The following is a 21,391-nucleotide window of genomic DNA, read 5'->3' on the forward strand; positions in this document are numbered from 1 at the left end:
GATGTCTTGCCGCTAAAACTCATCTTCCTGGGAAAGTGAGCTGATCGGCCTAGTGTGCTATTCTGAAAATTGCTGGAAATTGTACCTACAGAGAGGTCCCTCCTACTTTTTATTAACAAATATCAGCATTTCAATCGCATTACAGAGGAAGTCATAAATCCAGCAGCACTACTACAATAGGCAATAGAAACCATTACCGAATATAGCCTGAAAAGTCTAGGGCGAAGGGGGATCTTCATTGCTTGCGGCAAGGGGAGGTTGACATGTATCCCCCCCGATAGGCATTCCACAAACCCCACACTCGAGTTCACTTCTTAGGGCATCCTCGGACCACATACACTGTTTTCTCCCGAAACATTAACCAGTCCAAATCTTTCTCCCAGTCTCTCACTGTAGGTGGGAGTAGTGCTCCCCACCGCTGGGCAATATTTCTCTTTGCAATCATAAGCCCCAAAGTAACCCAATGTGTTGTGTAATCATTTAGGTCTGTCGACTCCCATATATTTAATAAGCATCTGCGGGCGTCCAGGCGAAGATGTGTGGACAAGACTGCATTAATGGTGTCGTGTATAAGGCGCCAATAAGGTTATATAAACTCACATTCTCAAATTATATGCATAAAGGTGCCAACCTGACCAGACCCCTGTCTGCACTCGCCCTTGTCCAATCTCCCCATTCGTACCAGCTGAGGTCCAGTCACATAAACCCTATGGAGGATTTTAAGCTGGACTAATTGGAGACGAGCAGGTATTGCCACGACTCTGGGCGAAGAAACGGCGTCCTGCCATTCCTCGTCATCCATCTCGATACCATCTTTGGACCATTTCTCTCAAAGTGAAGAGGGTCTGGCATGTTATTTATACGTTTTTTTATATATCATTGAGATCGTTCTATCTGGGATGTGGCCATCTAGTACTCTATCTTCCCCCTCTTGTGTTTTTAGGACCTCCAGAGACTGCGTGTCGCTGGGAGCTGGAAGCGCGACGCTACGAGGAAGAAGCTTGTTCCCGACACAGCTGTTGCCGTCGCATCGCCGAAGCAGCGTGCTGCCGCCGTAACTGTTTGCCGTTGCATCGCTGAGGAAGCGTGTCGCATCGCCGGAGAAGCGTGTTGCCGCCGCAGAAGTTGCCAGCGCATCACCGGAGAAGTGCGTCGCAGGGCCTGTCGTGGCTCAAGAAACCATTGATTTCGCCGCACGGCCATCGGGCGTGCACGCATCGTCTCCAGCTTGTCGCATCGCTTCAAAGACGCCATCTTGTTGCATCGCACCGGATTGTCGCATCGCATCGAGGTTCCATCTTGTCACATCGTTACCGGGACACAGTAAGAAACAGACGCATCCCCTCTTCTCCGGTAAGGAACAGACACATTGCCTCCCCCGGAGCAAGGAACTGACGTATCGCCTTCCCTGCACCTCTTTTGTTTTTATTGCGTTACGCATCCAAGGTACGTTCAGAGTAAAGTGTCGCATTTGCCATCTACATTGAACGAAGCTATTTCTAACATTTGAAAGTCATATTTTTGAATACTCTATTGTGGATTTTTGTCGTTTGGTCTTGTGTTAAATCTAGATAAAGATTACTTATTTTTCTAAACTGGTGTGGTGTCCATTTGTAGTGTTTTCACTGAATTACTGTATTTGTTCACAAATGCTTTACACACTGCCTCTGAGATAAGCCTGTCTGCTCGTGCCAAGCTACCAAGGGGGTGAGCAGGGGTTATTATAGGAGTGTATCCCCCTTTCCTTGACTAGAATCAAGGGTCCCTATTTCGACAAAGGTGCAAACCATTGCCAACTAGAGACCCCCATTTCTAACACTGGGCAAATATTTTGTCTAATGGAGCCGCCTTTTTCTTTATTATCACATTAGAGAACACCTTCTAATATGCTAGTTCACAGTTTGTTGTACAAAAAAGCTCTTTTTATTTACTAGACACTAACGTTTGTATAACAAGAATTAAGCACACATATCTGGTACACATGATCCATGGCTTGCCTCTTAGTTCTCTGATGTCTGTCTATGTGGGGATATTTGTAGAGCGCACTTTTACTCCAAAGAGTGTCCTGGTGCTAAAGCTGAACGGTAGTAGCATGGAAGAAGAGAGCTTAGCGGCAAGAAAAAAGCCATGTTTTCAGTTTTGTTCAGGACAAGGGAGTGGATTCAATGCATCTGAGATGAAGTGGCATTTTGTTCCAGTGGAAGGGCCCCAGGAAAGAGAGAGACTTACCTCCCAGCCTGGACTTTTTAAAACGGGGACATAGGCCAGCAACAGATCGACGGAGCAAAGATTTCTTCGCGGAGTGTAGAAGGAAATGCTATGTTGAAGGTAACCTGGTCCCTCCCCATATAGGGCTTTCTGTGTGCCAAGCCAAGTTTTTAAAACTATTCGTTTCCTTTCCGGGAGCCAGTGCAGACTCCTCAGAAGGTGGGACACACGCGCATTCCGAGGGAGCTCAAAGATGGTACGGGCTTCTGCATTCTGGACAAGCTGAAGCCTGTCCAGCAAGAATCTAGGCATGCCAAGATAGACTCCATTCCCATAATCCAGCCTGGATATAATCAGAGCTTGAATCACCTGTTGTCTGACCGCTCTGGACAAAAAGAACAAATATTTCCGTAGAAGATGCAACAGAACAAAACAGGATAGCATTGTCATCTGGGCAGGAGCAGGAATATTTCTCAGTTCATGTTTAAAAACCAAGTTTTCATAAATATATTGCTAAAGCATGATGTGGTAGTGCACTATAATTTAAAAATAACACTTTTTCCATTGAAATGGCCACACGACGTTCTCACAAAAATGTAGTTTTACTGATAAAACTATATAGCGCATAAACAATGTTTGGAAATTGGGTTTCAGCAAAAAAAAAAAATATTTGCACATCATCAAGTAAAGTGTCCTGATTTATTTTAATGCTATAAAAATCTTTAGTTTCACCACAGAATTACAAAAATGTGTCTTCATAACTAGTGAAATATATTTTCACTTATTAGCTATTTCACTGTTGTGTTAGAAAAAAAACCTGAAATCTTACAGCCTTCCATTTCACATGTTTAGCACAGCGCGGTTGTCACGTTCACTTTACAAAATTCTCTAATTTCATTCACAGAAAGAAAACTAAATGTAGGAAGACAAACTGACTTTTGACCTGTCTCTGAAAGTCGAACAAATGGGACAAGATAAAGACTTAAAGGCATCTTTATTACTCATTCACTTTGTGAGCAAGGTCAACACCTGTTGTCAGGTCGCTAGAACTGGCTAGTAGGCCCTAAAAATACCTCGTCCTGATTAAATCTGGCTCGCCATAGCGAGTGGATTTTTCGAACCTTGGATGGAGCTAGCAAATGGGAAGCTTACGGGTGGGCAGAAAGCCACAAAGTCTATACAACATGTCTCGAAGAGACAGCGCGAGCCCTGTCTTGACGATACATAAAAAATGTTGGAGGGATACCACCATTTAAAAAAATAATAATAATAATGAAGAGTCAGTTTAAAGCCTTTATGGGCAATGTGTAAAAAACAAATTAGCAGCTCCTTTCTTAAATCTTAAAATATAGTCACAAAGGCACCCACAGGTCTATGTGAGTGCTGAGTCACAACATTTAGGAATTCTCAAAAGTTTACAGAAGTGGGCCTGGAAACCTGCCACAGTTTCAAGTTTCCAGGTGTAAACTTAGGAAACCAATATGAAATCTGTTTTTGCTTTAGCAATTATAGAAGTATATGCTGTGCTGTGTATCTGCAAAGACCTGGTTTGTGTGTGCTGAAGTGAAGGGGGTTTACCTGAGTAGTTCTACCTCGGCCTTACCCTCTACCTGACTGCAGTGATAGTTTGCTTTTGGTTGTCCATGATGCATATAACCAGTACGTCAAAGATCATATTCCTTTGTAACCTATCCAAAGCTGCCCTCAAATAACACAAACCCCACAGTCTCAGACTGAGATCTAAACCCTCCTTGACCAATACGCGTTGCTTTTTTAATTCTTAAAGAACATACAAATCTCTCCCTTTCAAAAAAAAAAAGTGTGCTAAAATTCAGCACATTGTTAAATATCCTAAAGATCGCAACACCTTTTGCATTGGCTAGCAGAATCAAGCCTACTCCATGGATGGCTCCTTATAATAACTTTAAGAGGGATAGTTGTCTTTGAGGCAAACACTTCTTATCCTCCAACGCCTCAAAATATGCATGGAATAGGGCTGTCCACATATCCCCTCCTCGCCGCCATTGTTACAAGAAGGATGTCGGGTCTGAACTGTGAAGAAACTGCTTTAATTGAAGATACAGGTAAGCGGACAGCTAGACCCCCTGCAAAGTGACATTCCACCCCCCCCCATAGATTCCACCCTTCACAATCTGTTCTACTTGTGTATTTCAACTTCCATACAGTCCACCCTAACCTCACACCATGCACTCTACCACACCATGCTTACCATTACTGTCCCTACCAACAGTAACATTAGAAGTTGCTGTCCTCCAGTTCATCTTCTCATTATCACTCAAACGCCTGAAAAAAGATTTTTGGACACTTATACAGCCCAAAATACTGTTGGGTACCAAATTCACATTCCTCTGAGTAGTCCCCCCACCACAACCTTATCTAGCCTCTTTTTGTCAACCAACCTCCTGAGCATGTTCACATACACCAGAACAACAGCACAGAAACTGACTCTCGATAAAATGAACTCCACCGTCTAGGCATTAATCACCTAACTGCTGTTATTGCTAACCAGAACTCAAATCTCCTATGCACTCCCAAAGCAAAGTGCTTGACATCAAACTGAAGCTGGATCATCTGCATGAACCGATCTAGGTCTGCAGTTTACACACTCCATATCTCTCTCACAGAGGCTACTTTCACACAATCCCCGTTAGACCTCATTTGACACACCTGCACCTGAAGAGCTTATCACACACATCCCCAATGCTTTGGAGAATTCCCCCAAGCACTTTTCCTCTAACACATGCCACTCACTCATACCTTTCCCTAAAATGTTATATTACTAAATTTTTTAAAGCTAACCGTCCTATGCCCAAGCAACCCCATTAATTTCATTACAAGACCGGAGGCTACATTATGCATTAATCCTTTAATGCAGATCACAAGCAGCCGCACTACATCACTAAGAGAAAACAGTTCTAGAATGCGGTGAGCACAGGCTATAAATGGCATGAGGGACAAACAGACTGCCTCTTTTAAATGCGGCTCACAAGCAGATAAGTATCATCTCCTCCTGCTTACTTTTAGACAATGTCATGATTTATATGCCTTCGTATTGTGTTTTCAATTTCTATCTACTGCTCTTCTCTATTCAAATGGTTTCCTCTTTTTACACTTCATTACTATTCCTTGGGGTTTTGCCTCAATAGCCTGTTTTGTGGGTGACCCTGGTTTATTTACCCCCCCCCCCCCCTCCCCCCTTCATACGACTTCCTATTAAGGTCGTCGTCTCATTTTCACCCCTCCCTACCTCCGTAGGGATTACCTTCTATCGTCTTACTTTCCCTTCTCAGCGAGGACGAACTCCCTTCCTTCATTTCTAAGGTATCACTCGCACATCCATTCCGCTCCCTTTTCTTCATGGCAAACCGGCACAGTTCGATTTATCCTGCTTATTTTAAAGGCATTGTCAAATTTCTCCGACGCGCTCGCACCGTCCTCGTGAGCGCGTCTTTCCCTTGGAGAAAAGCACCTTAGCAACGGTGCCGTCACACCACCCTCCCCCCTACGGGCCTTCCTCTAATCACCTCCCCGGCAGCAGCTGAGCTCGAGCGAAGCTTTCAGTTACTTCGCTGTGATCAGCTGCTGCCAGAGACCTTTCGTACTTAGTTACAAAAAAAAAAAAGGGGGGGATACTTCTTTTAGCCTATACAGGCTAATACCAATATTTAAAGGAGGCTAATACCAATATTTAAAGCTTGCCTGCCTATACAGGCTAATACCAATATTTAAAGCAGGCTAATTCCAATATTCAAAGCCTTCCTGCCACCATTTTAAGTTACCCTGATTATAAAAAGAAAAAGGTAGCTTAACCACCTTAACCAGTTTAATTATTTATTTCAAATAATTTCAAGGCCAATCTTAACAGCTTTTCCCAACATGTCAGACCTTGATTCAGACGAGGCTACTGCCAGCTCCCCCATTCATGACAAAAATTACTTTAAAGCTTTCCTTCAGAAAGAAATGAGATCCTGTATGCTTTCTACTTTCAAAGAGGTGATGTCCTCTAAGAGGTCTCTCTCCCTTCCCCGTGGTGATCTCCCCGATGGACTCAGTAGTCAGCGTAAAAAAATCAAAAAACTGCGATCACCCTTTTGACTGCAATTTGGGAGGTCGAAGCACCTCAATTGATATGGGAGGTCCTAGCACCTCACTTATGATGGGAGGCCATCGCGCCTCAAATGATAATGGTGTCCCTCGTGGCACAAATATGATGGGTGTCCCCATTGGCACAAATATGATGGGTGTCCCCCGCGGCACAAATTCCAATTCTAATCAGTTTGATGCAGTCTCCCTTACGATGAATTCGTACTAGACCTAGATGACCAAGACGTCGAATTAAACAACCCCGTTTACCTCGACTCCCCTTCTTCCTCTAAAAATGTTATCCTCAACCCCCTAGGAGAGGAAATGTTCTCCCCTCAATATTTCACACCCCAATAGCTCAAAATGGTTCCCTCAAGAACACGTCTCTAAATGTATTACTAGGTGGCTAAGAAACTATCTCGAACGAGACACCAGAAACACCCTGAGATCAGAGTGTCCAAGACCCTCCATCCAAGATAAGGTCTCGCAAACCCCCAACCTCGACCCCGACCTTATAAAATTCCTATTCAAATTGGGGAAGGACCCTAGAAAAGGCCTAGAAAGAGCTCTCAAAGGTTGTCAAGACCGCCTACTCGACATCCTTGGACCACTCACAAGGATTCTAGACCTAGCCGAAGAATCACACATTTCCAACACCCCCCTTGACGTTAACCTCATTCGAGGCTGGAGCCAAAGGGCCATAGTACTCCTCGGGAATGCCAACTCTAGCCTCAACATCGAAAGAAGGAGAACTATCCTCACCAAGATTAACCCGAAACTGGGTGATTTGGCAGAAAAATAACCCTCCGATAACCCTAAAGGACTCCTCTTCGGAGAGGACATGATTAAATCTATTGTTAAATACGTCGCAACCTTTACTGCCCTGGATAGGGCTCAAGCTAACATGAAGAGAGTTTTCAACTCCAACCTTTTTGGACAGGCTGGAAGAAGCGGCCGCTCTTCCGGCCGTGGCAACCAACAGCCCTTCTCAACTTTCAGAGGTACCGGTAGAGGCTTCTACCCATCCAACTGGCAATTCTATCGACAACGAGGTAGAGGAGAGGTCCACGAAACAGAGGCTACAGATCCAGAGGAAATCCCAACAGCTCCAACCCTCAAAGTAAGTCTTCCTCTTCCTTCCGCTTCTTCCCAAGTAGGGGGCAGACTAAAATACTTTTACCATATATGGGAATCGCTAACTCGAGACCCATGGGTTCTCGAAACCGTACAGGGTTTCAAAATAGTTTATAGACATTCCTTTTCAATCACGACCCCCAGAACCCCCAACACTTTCGGAAGAACATCAGAAGATTGTGGAAGAGGAAATCTCTTCAATGCTTCAAAAAGGAGCTATCGTACAAGTTCCATGGTCACTAAAAACCTTTGTCAGCACCCTTTTCCTCGTTCAAAAAAAGGAAAAAGGATGGAGACCAGTCATAAACCTTCGGGAAGTAAACAAGTTCCTAGTTTACAGACACTTCAAAATGGAAGGCATTCACCTTCTCAGGGACCTTCTCTTGAAAGGAGATTGGTTGGTCAAACTAGACTTAAGACGCTTACTTTACCATCCCTATGGCCAAAGAACACCAACCCTTTCTCCACTTTACTTGGAAGAATCGCCTTTTCCAATTCCAAGCTCTTCCTTTCGGTCTTTCCTCTGCCCCTTGGTGCTTTACCAAGATCATGAGGACTATTGTCTCTCTTCTGAGAGAGAGAGGGGTATTCGCCTCATCATTTATATAGACGACATCCTCATCATGTCTCAACTCTACTCTACTCTCAAATTTTGAAAGACCTTAATACTACAATGGAGCTTATCGAGAGTCTTGGCTTTATTATAAACGGGGAAAAATCTATCCTAACTCCCTCCAAGTCACTAGAATTTCTGGGCTTCACTGTAGATACCTCGAACTGCCTTCTCCCTACCAAGAAAATTGCGAAAATTGGAAAAGAGATCAGGTATGTTTTTAAGCAAGAATCTCTAACCCTCCGAGAATTAGCCAGACTTCTAGGCCTACTTTCCTCCTCCATCCAAGCTATCTTTCCGGTCCCTCTGAATTACCGTGCCCTTCAAAGAATAAAAGGGAAGGCTCTCAGGTGTGGTCTCTGGTACGGAGATTTGGTGACCTTAGACGAGGAAGCCAGGTCAGAACTTTCATGGTGGCTGGAGAGCTTGGATGCCTGGAATAAGAAAGCTATCTTAGGCTCTGCCCCGGAATTTATTCTGGAATCAGATGCCAGCCTCCACGGTTGGGGTGCTCGCCTCCTCGAGCTAAACACTGGTGGCGCTTGGTCTCTCGCGGAATCTTCCAGTCACATACATTTCCTAGAACTTACAGCAGGCCTGTACGCACTAATGAAGTTCAAACACTCTCTTCAAGGGAGATCTGTTCTCCTGAAGATGGACAATATCTCCGCAGTCTCTTATATCAACCGCCTTGGCGGTACCAAATCTGAAGATCTATCCGCTTTAGCCAAGAAACTCTGAATGTTTTGCTTAGAACACAAGATCTCTCTGAAGGCAGAATACTTTCCCGGAAAGTCGAACCTTTCTGCGGATTAGAACTGAAGATGCCTTTCAGACCTCACCGATTGGAAACTCAACGTGCATGTTTTCAATGTTCTCTTTCATTTTTGGGGTCCACTGGATGTGGACTTGTTTGCCAGCAGATTGACTTTCCAACTTCCGAAATATTTCAGCTGGATGCCAGACCCGGGTGCTCTGGCTGTGAATGCTTTTCTCCAATGCTGGTCGAACCTTCAGGGCTACACCTTCCCTCCCTTTGCTATGATACAAAGGGTCCTACAGAAGGTCAGAAAAGACCAATGCTCCTTGGTTCTGATAACCCCGTTTTGGCCGTCTCAGGCATGGTTCCTGACTACTCTGGAAATTTCCTGCGACATCCCCTTCCTCATTCCAGCGAGAAAGGGTCTGGTTTCCAACGCAGACGGAGAAGATCATCACCTAGTCACTTCAGGGAATTTGAACCTTCTTGCTTGGAAAGTGTCAGGCAATCCAACGAATTGTCTGGCCTTCCGTCATCTGCTCTCACTCTCCTCGGTGAATCATGGGCACCCGGAACGGACTATAGATACAATAACATTTGGAAAAAATGGGTTTGTTGGTGCATGGAGAGGAACCTGGATCCTATGGAAGCTCCTATCGTCAATATAGTTACATTTCTTGTCAAACAATTCGACAGGGGGTTATCCTATAGATCTATTAATTGCTACAGATCAGCAATCTCCGCTAGACATTCCCTTGTCAACAATAAGACAGTAGGTAAAAACGTTTGTAGAGTTATGAAAAGCATTAGACTGAAAAGACCTCCTAGATCTAAATACCAGTCCATGTGGGATGCTAAAGCTATCTTAGAGCTTTTTTCTTCTTGGCCCGATAATGCTTATCTTAATAGAAAATACCTCTCGCTTAAACTTGCTACTCTTTTATGTCTAATCTCTTGCCGTAGAGTTTCAGATGTCAAATGCCTAGATATTTCTTATAGTCATTATGATATGTTTGGGGTTAAATTTGATAAATTTAGAAGAACTAAAACCATGTCAGACTCTATTTTCTATCCTCGTTTTGATCTTTGCAAAAGGCTGTGTGTCGTGGATTGTATGAAAGAATATGACTTGAGAATGAAAGACCTTCGCCCTTTAGATGCTAAACAACTCCTTATCTCTTTTGTTAAACCTTTTAAACTAGTTGCTTCCTCCTCCATCGCTAGATGGGTCAAGTCAGTTATGAACCTAGCTGGTATTGACCTTTCTAAATTCCAAGCACATTCTCTCAGAGGTGCTATGGCAAGCAAATCCTTTTGGTCTGGCGGTAAGTTGAATGATATCCTTAAAGCTGCTGATTGGTCAAATGCTTCAACCTTCGCTAACCACTACTGTAAACCTATTGAGCATATGTCTGATGTTGTCCTTCAGGGCTACCAACATGCATAATGTAGCCTCCGGTCTTGTAATGAAATTGCGATTCTCCTATTTACATGACTAGAGAATCTGGATTTCATTAAAGACACGGAGGCTATCATTATCCCACCTGTCCCTCCCTTGGACGGAGTACTTTTTGCATTGTTGTATTACCGTATGCATATGCTTATATTTTGCCTTTTGCGGTAGCTCATGACCTTCTTACATTCTCACCTTTATTTTCAGACAGCTCGGCCTGATGTCCTGCTCCCATCCTTCGGAACTCTCTCCACCTTCAGTTTCAAGATCAAGTTGGATCTCTCCTTTGAACTTTTGTTGCTTTGTTGCATTTAAAAGAGGCAGTCTGTTTGTCCCTCATGCCATTTATAGCCTGTGCTCATCGCATTCTAGAACTGTTTTCTCTTTGTGATGTAGTGCGGCTGCTTGTGATCTGCATTAAAGGATTAATGCATAATGATAGCCTCTGTGTCTTTAATGAAATCCAGATTCTCTAGTCATGTAAATAGGAGAATCGCAATTTCACTCTCTCAACCCAGTCACCCCTGTCCTACACATTGCATCACACCTGCCCTCCTGAACTGTAGATCTCTGCTCTGTAATGTAACTTTCATATCTCTCTCCATCCAAAACTGTGATCTTGACTTTTTTTTTTAACAACTTTATTTTAATGTTTATCACAGAAAAGAAGTGCAAGGGAGAAGGAAGGGAAGGAAAATGTACACATGAGCGCTCAGACGTTTTCACTTAGGTCAGCGAGCCCCACGAATACAATTAAGTAATTAGGGCTTTTCTAAACCTATTTTAACACACTTCTTGCACTCCACTACACTAATCACTCGAATCCACATACCCCCACGCACCTCACGGCTTTATCTAAAAGAACTCCCTCAAAGAGCCCATTCGTGGGTGCCTGTCGGGCATTGCAGCACAGGCCCGACGAGGAGCACGCCCAAATGATGAAGCATGGCACCTCTTTCGGTGTGTGAAGGCACTTCCTCCAAAGGGAGGTTATTTCACAGACCTGACCACCTCTACCTATCTTAAGGAACTGCACACCGTGGAGATCTAGGCATAAACAATATGGCCACTTTAACTATGATCCACTTCCAAACATCCGTTAGCAATCTCCTGGTGTTATACATACCTTCCACCCCATGGCAACATTCCTTTTGGCTAATATTACTTCAAGGTTTACGCATTTATATATCTGCTTAGCTTCCTTGGTTCTCATCATTTGACCCAACAATCACACCAAGGAATCAAGCACCATACTTTGTTCTACCAGACACTTCTTTTATTGAGTCTAATATGTTTGTTCAGTATTGCTTTTTTTATGGCAAACCCATGCGTTATGGTGAAAGTTCTACCTGTGCCTGCAAGTATGTTGGGCAAGAGTTAGAGGCCCCGGGTACATTCTTGCTCTCCATGCTAGTGACAAATACATATGCTGTAAATATTTAAGTTTAGTTAACTGGTGATTCCTACTGACCTTCATTGTGTATCCTAGACTAGTGCCACAGTGTTTTCGTCTGCATTCTCTTTCTTTAATTTCATCTCCCAATAATGTTTCAGCTGTGTCATATTAGTGCAAAATAATGGTGTGTTCTTCAGAACCAGTAGGGTCACGACATGTCTGCAGTTCTCAAGTGTTGTAGGTTTAGTAAACTGCTCTGATCTACAGGTTCATTCTATTCTGCAGTCCAGGACTGTCTCACCACACTCACAATAGCATTATACATCATAAATAGTCCCCACGCGGGTCAGATTCCTTTCTGACTGCCTCAAAGGAGAGAAACCAACCTCCTGAAAATAGGTCCTCCATCACTCATATCCCCAATTTGTGCCATAACTTGTTATCTTCAATTTTAGACCGATTCTCAAACTGTGGCAAACCCCATAAGGGAATCACTGGTGTGTATACCAATTCCAATCCTGTTTTCATGGCCTGTTCACTCCAGTGGTGCTCGCCTCACAGCCCTAGGGTATGGACTCAAGAATTTTGTTTTATTTAGCAACACTATCAGAATGAAGTTCCTACCCAGTATGACTTTCATCCACTGTCCGTCCTGATCCCAGACACATCAGAGTCGCCGCATTTGCCATATCAGCAGTGCAGCCACATAATATGCCTCCATGTTTGGGGTTCCCACACCCTGCAAGGGTGAAAAGCTATTATCTATGGCTATGCTCTCTCTTGTGAGCACATATTGAATCCGACAATAAACTATCTCTGTAAAGAATGTTCTATGCAGTATTGCAGGGTGCGTAACCAAGTACTAGAACAACCTCAGCAAAACCAACGTTTTCTCTTTGGCCACTTTCCTCAGTGGTGACAAGGGGAGTTCACACCAGAAAGGAATGGAAGCCCTTATAGGTATTAAAGCTTTTTCCTGATCTCCTGTTTTCAGTCTCTTGCTTAACTGCTCCTTTTAACTCTTTTTCTTTTTTCTGTATTTCATACAGTGGGGAGTATCGACTCCAGGGTGGACTCATTTTCAGTGACTCTGCTTGTTAGCTTCTTCTAATCTGTGCGAAGCAAGTTTACCTCTTTTGGAACTGAATCAATGTTGTGTTTGAGTAGTTTTCATGTTGAGTATGGCATATACTTTGGTGTAAAATGTTTCCATATGTCACTTGAACTCTGTTGTTCACCATTCAAGGCCCTGGGTTGATCAGCCAGGGGCCGCTTCAGTTGATCTTGGCTTCTCCATTGCAGCTGCTGCCATGTATTCCATACATGTGCACCCACAATTCAACAAAGTTTCATATGGTCACGTCACTAACCTGCCTATTCACCTCATGATCTATACCAGGGTAGTGTTCAAAATTTCAATTAGGACAGTGCCTCTTATTACGTGACAACTTAGTGTCCCACCATTCTCTCTCCGACCACCAGTTTCATTGGGTCTAGAACCTTGCACTCCAATACTCTAGCAGCCTGTGTCATTCCAAACTGTGTTTAGAGGCCTTGCACACCTCTCACCAGTATGCCCGGTTAGTCCCATCCACTTCCAATTTGAAGACGTGCCAGTGACCCCCAACACTTGTGCAGCATAGCCCATGCATAAAGTTTTTCCCACTCCACTCCACTTCTTTTTCTTTTGTTTTCCATTGAGGAACAACATTGTCAGAACACATTTCCCCTCTTTTGCTTGTGGAGTCTCTCCACACTGTGTGGCACACTGCATGTGGCATTCTACAGGCTCTGTGGCTGGGCCTCTGCACTCCCAGTCTTGAGTTGTGCAGGGTGCAGCCCAAAGCCCCAGCATATAAATCCTTTTCCAGCCTTGGGTCCTCTGTGTCTGGGGATGCAGTGTCCTATTCAGGCACCTAAATCCTCACAGTCAGCAACACAGGTGACCCCCCCCCCCCCCTCCTCCCCCTCAGCTGGTCACCTATGTTATCCAGGGGCGTTCAGTTTCACTCAGTGCCCTTGGCAGCTCATATCCGCCTTTGTAATAGTCACTATGCTGCAGGCAACTATGGTACCATTTTGGACTCTCAGTTGCCTCTTCTGTATTGCTAATCTAATGTAATCCATCAAGACTGGTCTATCTTCTTGGTCAAAGTATAACTTCACCTTAAATACAGCATTGTTTGGTAAAGATCCTGGATTGAACATCCCTTACAAGTCAAGAAAAACAATGTGCCAGTTAAACGTTTCAACCAATCACTTAGCGTTTAAGGGAAGATGAAATCTGTAATGGTAAGGATCTTGACAGTATTCCTTTAGCCCAGGGATCTGTAGCACCCTGGTGAGAAATGTAGCACAAACTAGCAGTGGTGTAGCTGTATCGCTCCACTCTTACCACACAAACTTTTATTTTCTGCTAGAACTGGGTTTGACCATTTGATATCCAAGGTTACATGTATTGAAGTGTCTCAAGAGGCTTTACATCTGCCATGTCATATCCTGAAAAAGGACACTGTTGAAAACTTCATTTGTACCTTATTACACTTGTATAGTGTCCCATGTACGCATGCTGTGGAGGGAGTAATATTTTGATTCCAGTAATGTCAGTGCTTCTTGGTTAGTTACCCAACAGTTTATTAACAACAACAGATCCTTATAGTACGTTATGGATATCCTTCTACTCTCACACTTTGGTCATTTAAAGGCTAGTTTTACACCAGTAGACTTCTTGCATTGCAGCAGACTATGTGCATGGACATATCTGTAGCACGTGTGATATCTTTGAGTCTTTGCCCTGGCTGAAGTCCTAACAAATTGGCCACTTTTACATCGCCCCATAGCGCCATATCCATTTTGTCATGTTACCGTGTTATAATCATGCTGGTCAGCTACCCATGAAGCACTCTAAAATAAAAATGATTTTATTTTCTCCCCTTGGTTGCTTTCAAACTGAAGTGTGGTACCTGGTATTTATATTTTTGTGGAACTTCTGCCTAATATGACTTGACCAGGGACCGGAACGAACTTAATAAATGAACAGTTGTGAATGGGTTATGGATGCATTCCTGTTTGTCCAAGGTACAGTCTTTAAAATAGCCTGTTTTTCTATCCAAGTGTACCATGCCTAGAAACCAATGGTTTATATCTTATTGCTCTATCTGATTTTTGTACATATGTCCTACTTTTTTTCAGTAACTCTACTCTTGGAGACCGAGCAGTGGCAGCAACTGTACGAGGTAAGGAATGACATTGTTTGTATTCTTTTTTTTTTTTAGTTCAAAAGAGTTTTATTAAACCATGAACAGGAAAATGCAATACAAAATATCAATAGGGGAAGAGAGGGAGAGACAAAAGGGGTAGGAAAAGGGGAGGGGAGGGGGACTGCAAATGAAACGAATAAGAGAAATTGCACACAAAAGCAATGAACATGGGCATTAAAAAGAAATAAAGAAATTGTATCAATCCTGACTAACCAATAAATTACAAAGAGCATAAAAATAAAACAGCAGGGTAAAATATGCAGAACGTGAAAAGGGTATCATGGGGGCTTGGGAACTTCTTGTTGAGCAGGCGATGGAAGGGAAGAGCGAGCAGCACAGTTATCTAAGTATAACGTAATGGGGAGCCACAAGTCTGCACGTTTAGCTGCCAATTGAACAGGAAAGACAAATGCATTATCGAGTCTATGGTTATAACATACATTATACCACCACGCTTTGAAAGAAATGTTGGATGCATTTTTCCAATTGACAGTAATCTGCTGAAAAGCGACAGCCAATAGCAAGTCAACAATACGAGCAGACATATCTACATTATTCCAGCTAGTGAACAGACTGCCCAGGAAAAGGTGAATAAGAGAAAAGGGAATGCAAGTATGAAAAATAACATTGATTTGGGCCCACACCTGTAACCAAAAATCATGTACATGTTTGCAAAGAAATAGCATGTGTGGTAAGGTAGCATTGGGAGCATCACATGACCAACACTTGTCTGGGGTAGTAGGAAACCGCTTATGTAGTGTAGAAGGAGTATGAAGTAACCTGTTGTAAATAAAAAATAGGGATTGTGTCAACGAAGCCGCTCTGGAAGTTTTGCGTAGTTTTGTCCAAATTTTGTCCCATAAGGATATCGGCCAGTCTATCTCGAGGTCACTTTCCCAATGAAGTTCAACCTTGGATTTAGGTCTAAGTGACTCGGGCGCGTGAAGGTATTTATAAAGAAGAGATGCTTTGGGGGCAGTGCGAAGGAGAGAATGAAGTCGAACAATAGGGGTGATAGAAATAGGGGGAGGAGAAGAGGCCGAAAGTCGTAGATAAATCTCCAGAACAGCAGCCTTGAGGAGAAGATACTTGGAGAAAAAGGATTGGGGTAAGCCAAAGGAGGAACAAAGGTCAGGAAAAGAAACAAAGGTGGAACCGGAAAAGAGCTGCGAAATCCAAATCAAACCACGGGTTCTCCATGATTTCCAGTAAAAGGGCTTATTACCAATTAAGAGATATTTATTATGCCAGATAGTGGAAGAAATGAAATCAGCCACGGTCATAGGAGGGCCAGGAGCAGCTGATAGTAAGAGCTTAAGAGTATACTTGTGAATAGGAGTGGGAATCAACGAGGGCTTACGGGAAAAAGCAAGATATTCTGCAAAAGAGAATGGGGAGAGTAAAGTATGCTCAACCTTAAGCCATAAAGGGCAGGGGGAAGTGGAATCTTGTAACCAGAGGGAAGCTTGACGCAATAAAAAGGCCTTCTGGTATGCAGGGAAGTCAGGAAAGTTGACACCACCTTCAGAAGCCAGACGAATGAGCCTAGCCCGAGACATTCTGGATTTTTTGGAGTTCCATAAAAACGAGGATAACGTTGAGTTAATCTTGGTAAAGAATTTCACTGGAATGGGGACCGGAATATTGGAGAATGTGTATAGAACAATAGGAGATATCATCATTTTAATAGTGTCAAGACGTCCCCACCAGGAGAGGAATAAAGGATGCCATCTTGTCGTGAAGTCTGCAATCTTCTGTGAGCATTTGGACATACATAAAGAAATAGTGTCTGAGATTGAGGGGGTGATATATAGACCTAGATATTTAATGTGGGACGGACTCCAAGTAAACCGAGATTCAATAAATTCTTGCTTGAAAGTAAATTTGGTTAGGGGAAGGATCTCACACTTATCATGATTAAGTTTATATCCAGAGATAGAGGAAAGAATTTTTTTTTACTTCAGTCATGAAAGCAGGGATGGACTCTGCAGGTTTAGATAGAAAAAGTAATATATCATCTGCATAAGCAGCGAGTTTAACATGCGAATCTGCAATCTGGAAACCATGGATAGCAGGGTTTTGACGCAACCTGGAAAGGAAGGGCTCCAAAGCAAGGTTGAAAAGAAAAGGGGATAAGGGGCAACCCTGGCGAATGCCTCTACCTAGGTCAAAATAGGAGGAAATTTGACCATTAGCAAAAACTGCCGCTCTAGGATGAGAGTATAACAGGGAAACTAAAGAGATAAATCTAGGACCAAAACCAAACCAAGTGAGAGTGTGGAAGAGATAGCGCCATTCAACACGATCAAAAGCCTTTTCGGCGTCAAGGGCAATCGCCGCAAGTGAGTGCTGGTAGCGTGAGGACTTTGACAGGATATTAAATAAGAGTCTAGTGTTGTCCGTAATATACCGACCCTTAACAAACCCAGATTGCTCCTCGCCTAGTAGGTCTGGGAGAAGGTGGTCCAGTCGAATCGCTAATGTTTTAGCGAAGAGCTTGTAATCAATATTGACTAAAGAAATGGGCCTGTAATTTTTGCAATATTGTGCATCCTTTCCGGGTTTAGGTATGAGGCAGATATGGGCATCGGAGAAAGTCCCTGAGGAGGCACCGCAAGAAATAAAGGTATGAAGTAGAGAGTGAAGTCGTGGGATCAGTAGTTTAGAAAAGTGAAGGTAGAATTCGACAGTAAAGCCATCAGGACCGGGTGCTTTGTTGGGTTTGAGATGTTGCAATGCAGTAAGTAGTTCCTGGTGTGTGACTTCCGATTCTAAGGAGGAAAGATCTGGAGGAAAGTCAGCCGGTGTATGAATGGTGGAGAAGAAACGAGCAAGGGAGCTGGGGGTAGACTGGGTTTCAGAGGTATACAGGGTTTCATAGAAACGTGAAAATTCAGCAAGAATATCAACATCCATATGCTTTAAATTATCATCAGAGTCGTAAATGGATTCAATATTTAACTTATTGTGCTTAATCTTCAAATAATTAGCTAGGAGTTTTCCTGCTTTGTTCCTACCCCCATAGAATTTAGCAGTAGATTTCAGCAGGTACAAGGAGGCATCTTCTGTAGACTTCTCATTAAACTTCATTTTTGCTGCAATCAGGGCTGTCAGGCTGTCAGCAGAGTGTGAGGTAAAATACGCATGTTCCAGTGTTTTAATGTCAGAAAGGAGATTTTTAGTAAACCTTCGGGCGTTCTTACGTTTGTTCGCAACGTAACTAATAATAAAGTCACGTGCTGCTGCCTTAAAAGCATCCCAAATAGTGTGGTCAGAGAGAGTATCGTCATCGTTAAGGAGGAAAAATTCATCAAAAAAAGAAGTAAAGGTGGCTGTAAATTTGGGGTCTGTGAGGAGGGAATTATTGAAACGCCACCTCCTAGGGCCAACATTTTTAGGGAGTACATCAACACTTGTAAGGACGGGAGCATGGTCAGAGAGCAGTATCGGGCCTATCTCAGAGTGTAGGAGTGACTGAGCGAGGTTGTGGGAAAGAAAGATGTAATCAAGTCGTGACTGGGAGCGGTGACATGGAGAATAAAAAGTGTACTCCCGCAACTTTGGATTGGAAAGGCGCCAGGAATCTACTAGTTTATGCTGTGAAATAGCATGGCTAAACAGCTTGTGGGGCTTGTTGGGGACATAAGGGGCTTTGGACACCCTATCGATAAAGGGATCAAGAGGTTTATTACAATCCCCCGCCAGGATAAAGTTGTGGTCCATAAATTTAGTTAAAAGTGGAGAAAAATCGGCCCAAAAAGAAGGTTCACCTGTGGTAGGACCATAAACATTGAGAAGAGAGACTGGAACACCTCTAAGTGACAACTTAGCATAGACCCAACGACCAGAAGTATCCGACTCATGGGTGATAACCTGGAGGGGAAGAGACTTGCGACAAAGAACTGCCACACCATTGCGTTTGCCATCACCTTGTGAGAAAAACAATTCACCCACCCAACCACGCTTAAGCTTAACAGATTCAACCTCAGTTAAATGCGTTTCTTGGAGGAATGCAATATCAACATTCAATTTGGCAAGATGTGACAGAATCCGTTGTCGCTTAATCGGGGAATTAATACCCTTCACATTCCATGACAATATATTCAACGACATAATAGCAACTTATTTATAAAAAATGTGAGTGACATATCCAATGAGAGAAAAGCCCATAAAAAGTAGAGAGTACAGAAGGAAAAAAGAAGGATTAGTGGAAACATGTTGAAGAAAAAGAAAGAAAACAAGTGGTCATAAGTAAGAGCCATATCAAGAAAGGGAGAATAGAATGCAACAACGTCGGAGGTGACCCCGTAAGCTAGAAGTAAGGAAGAAGTAGAGAGAAACATGGAGTCAGGAGGACAGGAGATGCAATTCTTACAAAAGACAAGTGCAAAAGCAGTAGCAGAAGGCAGAGAGTATAAGAAAAAAATAAAGACACTGGAGTAAGGAGCTAGAGAGGGGAAAGAAGTTGAGAAGCGAGTGTAGCAGGAAAAAAGAAGAATGCAATCCTCATAAGAGCAAAAAGTTTCGATCAGTAATAATAAATCAACATGAAAATATGCGGACAAGCACACAAACATGAGAAGAGGTAAAGGGGAAGGGAAAGGAGAAAAACCAAAAGAATTGACGGGAGAAAAATAAGGGAGAAGAAAAAAAACAAAAAGGGTGAGAAAACAAAAGGGAAACATACCTACATGGGGACATACCAAGCGGAGACGGGAGGGGGGGTGGAACCACATGGAATGGACGATGCACCAGGGATCGGCAAAACGGGAAGCCGGGGAAGACTCAAAAAGCAGGTGAAAGGGATCTGTAACAATGAAAACAGAATCAATATTAAAACGTACAAAGAGACAAATATCAAAAGGTGTAAAAACAATACCAAACATAATCTCAGAAGAAAAACATGACAAAAATTTCTTTAAGTATACTAGCACTAAGAGTCAAAGGATCACCAAACAAATTATCAAACTTCTGAGAGGAGAAAAATGAAACATTAAGTCAATATGTCAACGAAAGAACCATTTTACACACTCAAAGAGAGGAAGCAGAACCAGAGGAGTCCATATCGTTAGGTTTGCATGAATTGATAAAACTTTGTAGGCGCACCGGATCTTCATAGGTGGTGGTTCTGTTATTGTATGTGACTTTGAAAAGACATGGATGGAAGAGACCATATCTAGCTCCCAAGGAGCGCAGGTCGGCTCTCATATTCAGAAAAGCTTTGCGTCTGGCAGCAGTAGCCTTCGCATAATCTTGCGCAAAATACAAAGATGATCCAGACCATGTGAATTTAGGAGAATCTCGAACTGCTGAGAGAACCTTTAGCAAATCCGTATATTCCAGAAAGTACAAGATGACGCCTCTAGGCCGTGACGCAGGCATAGTGTGAGCTGGAGGACGGCCCAAGCGGTGCGCTCGTTGAATGTTAAGGGCCGTCCCTTCTGGCATGTGAAGCAATTTAGGAAGGAATGACTTGAAAAAAGCAAGAGAGTCCGTCCCTTCAAGGCCCTCCTCCAGGCCATAAACGCGTAGGTTGTTGCGTCTGCTGCGGTTCTCCAAAGCCTCAACCTGCTTTTGGAGTGTCGAAACTTGAGAGTGTAGATGAGAGACAGTAACACAAGTGTCTTTAAAGGAGGATACATTGTGCTCAACTGATGATACTCTAGCCTCCAACTGAGAGCAAGTGTCTGTTAAGACTTGTAGTTTGGTGTTGGTTTCTTCCATGAAGGGTCGGAGAGCCCTAATTTCCTCCAATAGTAGCTCCAATGACACTGGTGAGGTTGGTTTAGGCGGCGAAGGTGGGTCTTTCTTTAGGCATTTGGTATTTGATTTCACTGATACGGTAGGGGCAGGCGAGGGCTCCATTGTCGTATCCAGGCGTGGAAAAAATGAGGTTGAAGAGTCTTCTAATTTGGAGAACTCTGTAAAAATCTTCGAGTTCTTTATGAAAATGCGCTTTGGCTTGGAGAAAGAGGAAGAGGAAGGTGGAACCTTTATTCTCCCCATAAAACTTTATGCACAAAAATCAGACCAGTGGTAGTATGACAGGAAAGCGATACAAAAAACCAGGCGCAGGACATGGAGGAGCCTCATCAAAAAAGAAAGAGAGGAGCCTTTGAAAAGGAGAAGCGCTCGCTGGTAGCTAATCACCATGCCTTCTTTAAAACTGCAGTGAAGTATAAACAGAGGTAAATAAGCCAGGAGCCCATACCAGCGCCGAGAGAAGAAGCGATATCGCGCATGCCACCAGCATTTAATGTAGGAAGAGACCACAGTGAATTGAGCGTTGCATAGTCTCGTTGTAATGGGCTGGACAGAGGTAATCCTACACACAGCTGCAATATCCCCACATTCAAAAGACTCCTCACGAAGGTACCAGCAAACTTGTCATTGAAGAGATACAGATTGCCTGCTTTATAACGCCACAAATCCCTCACAGAAAAAGCTGCCAGATGCCTTAAAC

The 21,391-nt window shown here is 43.3% G+C and overlaps 2 protein-coding genes across 7 annotated transcripts in view; one reads left to right on the plus strand and one right to left on the minus strand.

Annotated features, from left to right (window-relative positions):
- The window catches only part of LOC146822122 (uncharacterized), a 517,517-nt gene that overhangs the window by 84,385 nt on the left and 411,741 nt on the right, over window positions 1–21,391 (minus strand). The window contains exon 2 of the transcript XR_014963236.1: window positions 19,616–19,735. The gene's annotated coding sequence lies outside the window, so the exon portion shown is untranslated. The remainder of the gene's footprint in view (window positions 1–19,615; window positions 19,736–21,391) is intronic.
- MAPRE3 (microtubule associated protein RP/EB family member 3) overlaps window positions 1–21,391 on the plus strand; it is a 767,705-nt gene that overhangs the window by 52,199 nt on the left and 694,115 nt on the right. For all 6 annotated transcript variants that reach the window (XM_085613228.1, XM_085613226.1, XM_085613230.1 and 3 more), the window contains exon 2: window positions 14,861–14,904. The gene's annotated coding sequence lies outside the window, so the exon portion shown is untranslated. The remainder of the gene's footprint in view (window positions 1–14,860; window positions 14,905–21,391) is intronic.

The sequence above is a fragment of the Triturus cristatus genome, chromosome 6, assembly GCF_964204655.1.
Source record: "Triturus cristatus chromosome 6, aTriCri1.1, whole genome shotgun sequence".
Taxonomy (NCBI): domain Eukaryota; kingdom Metazoa; phylum Chordata; class Amphibia; order Caudata; family Salamandridae; genus Triturus; species Triturus cristatus.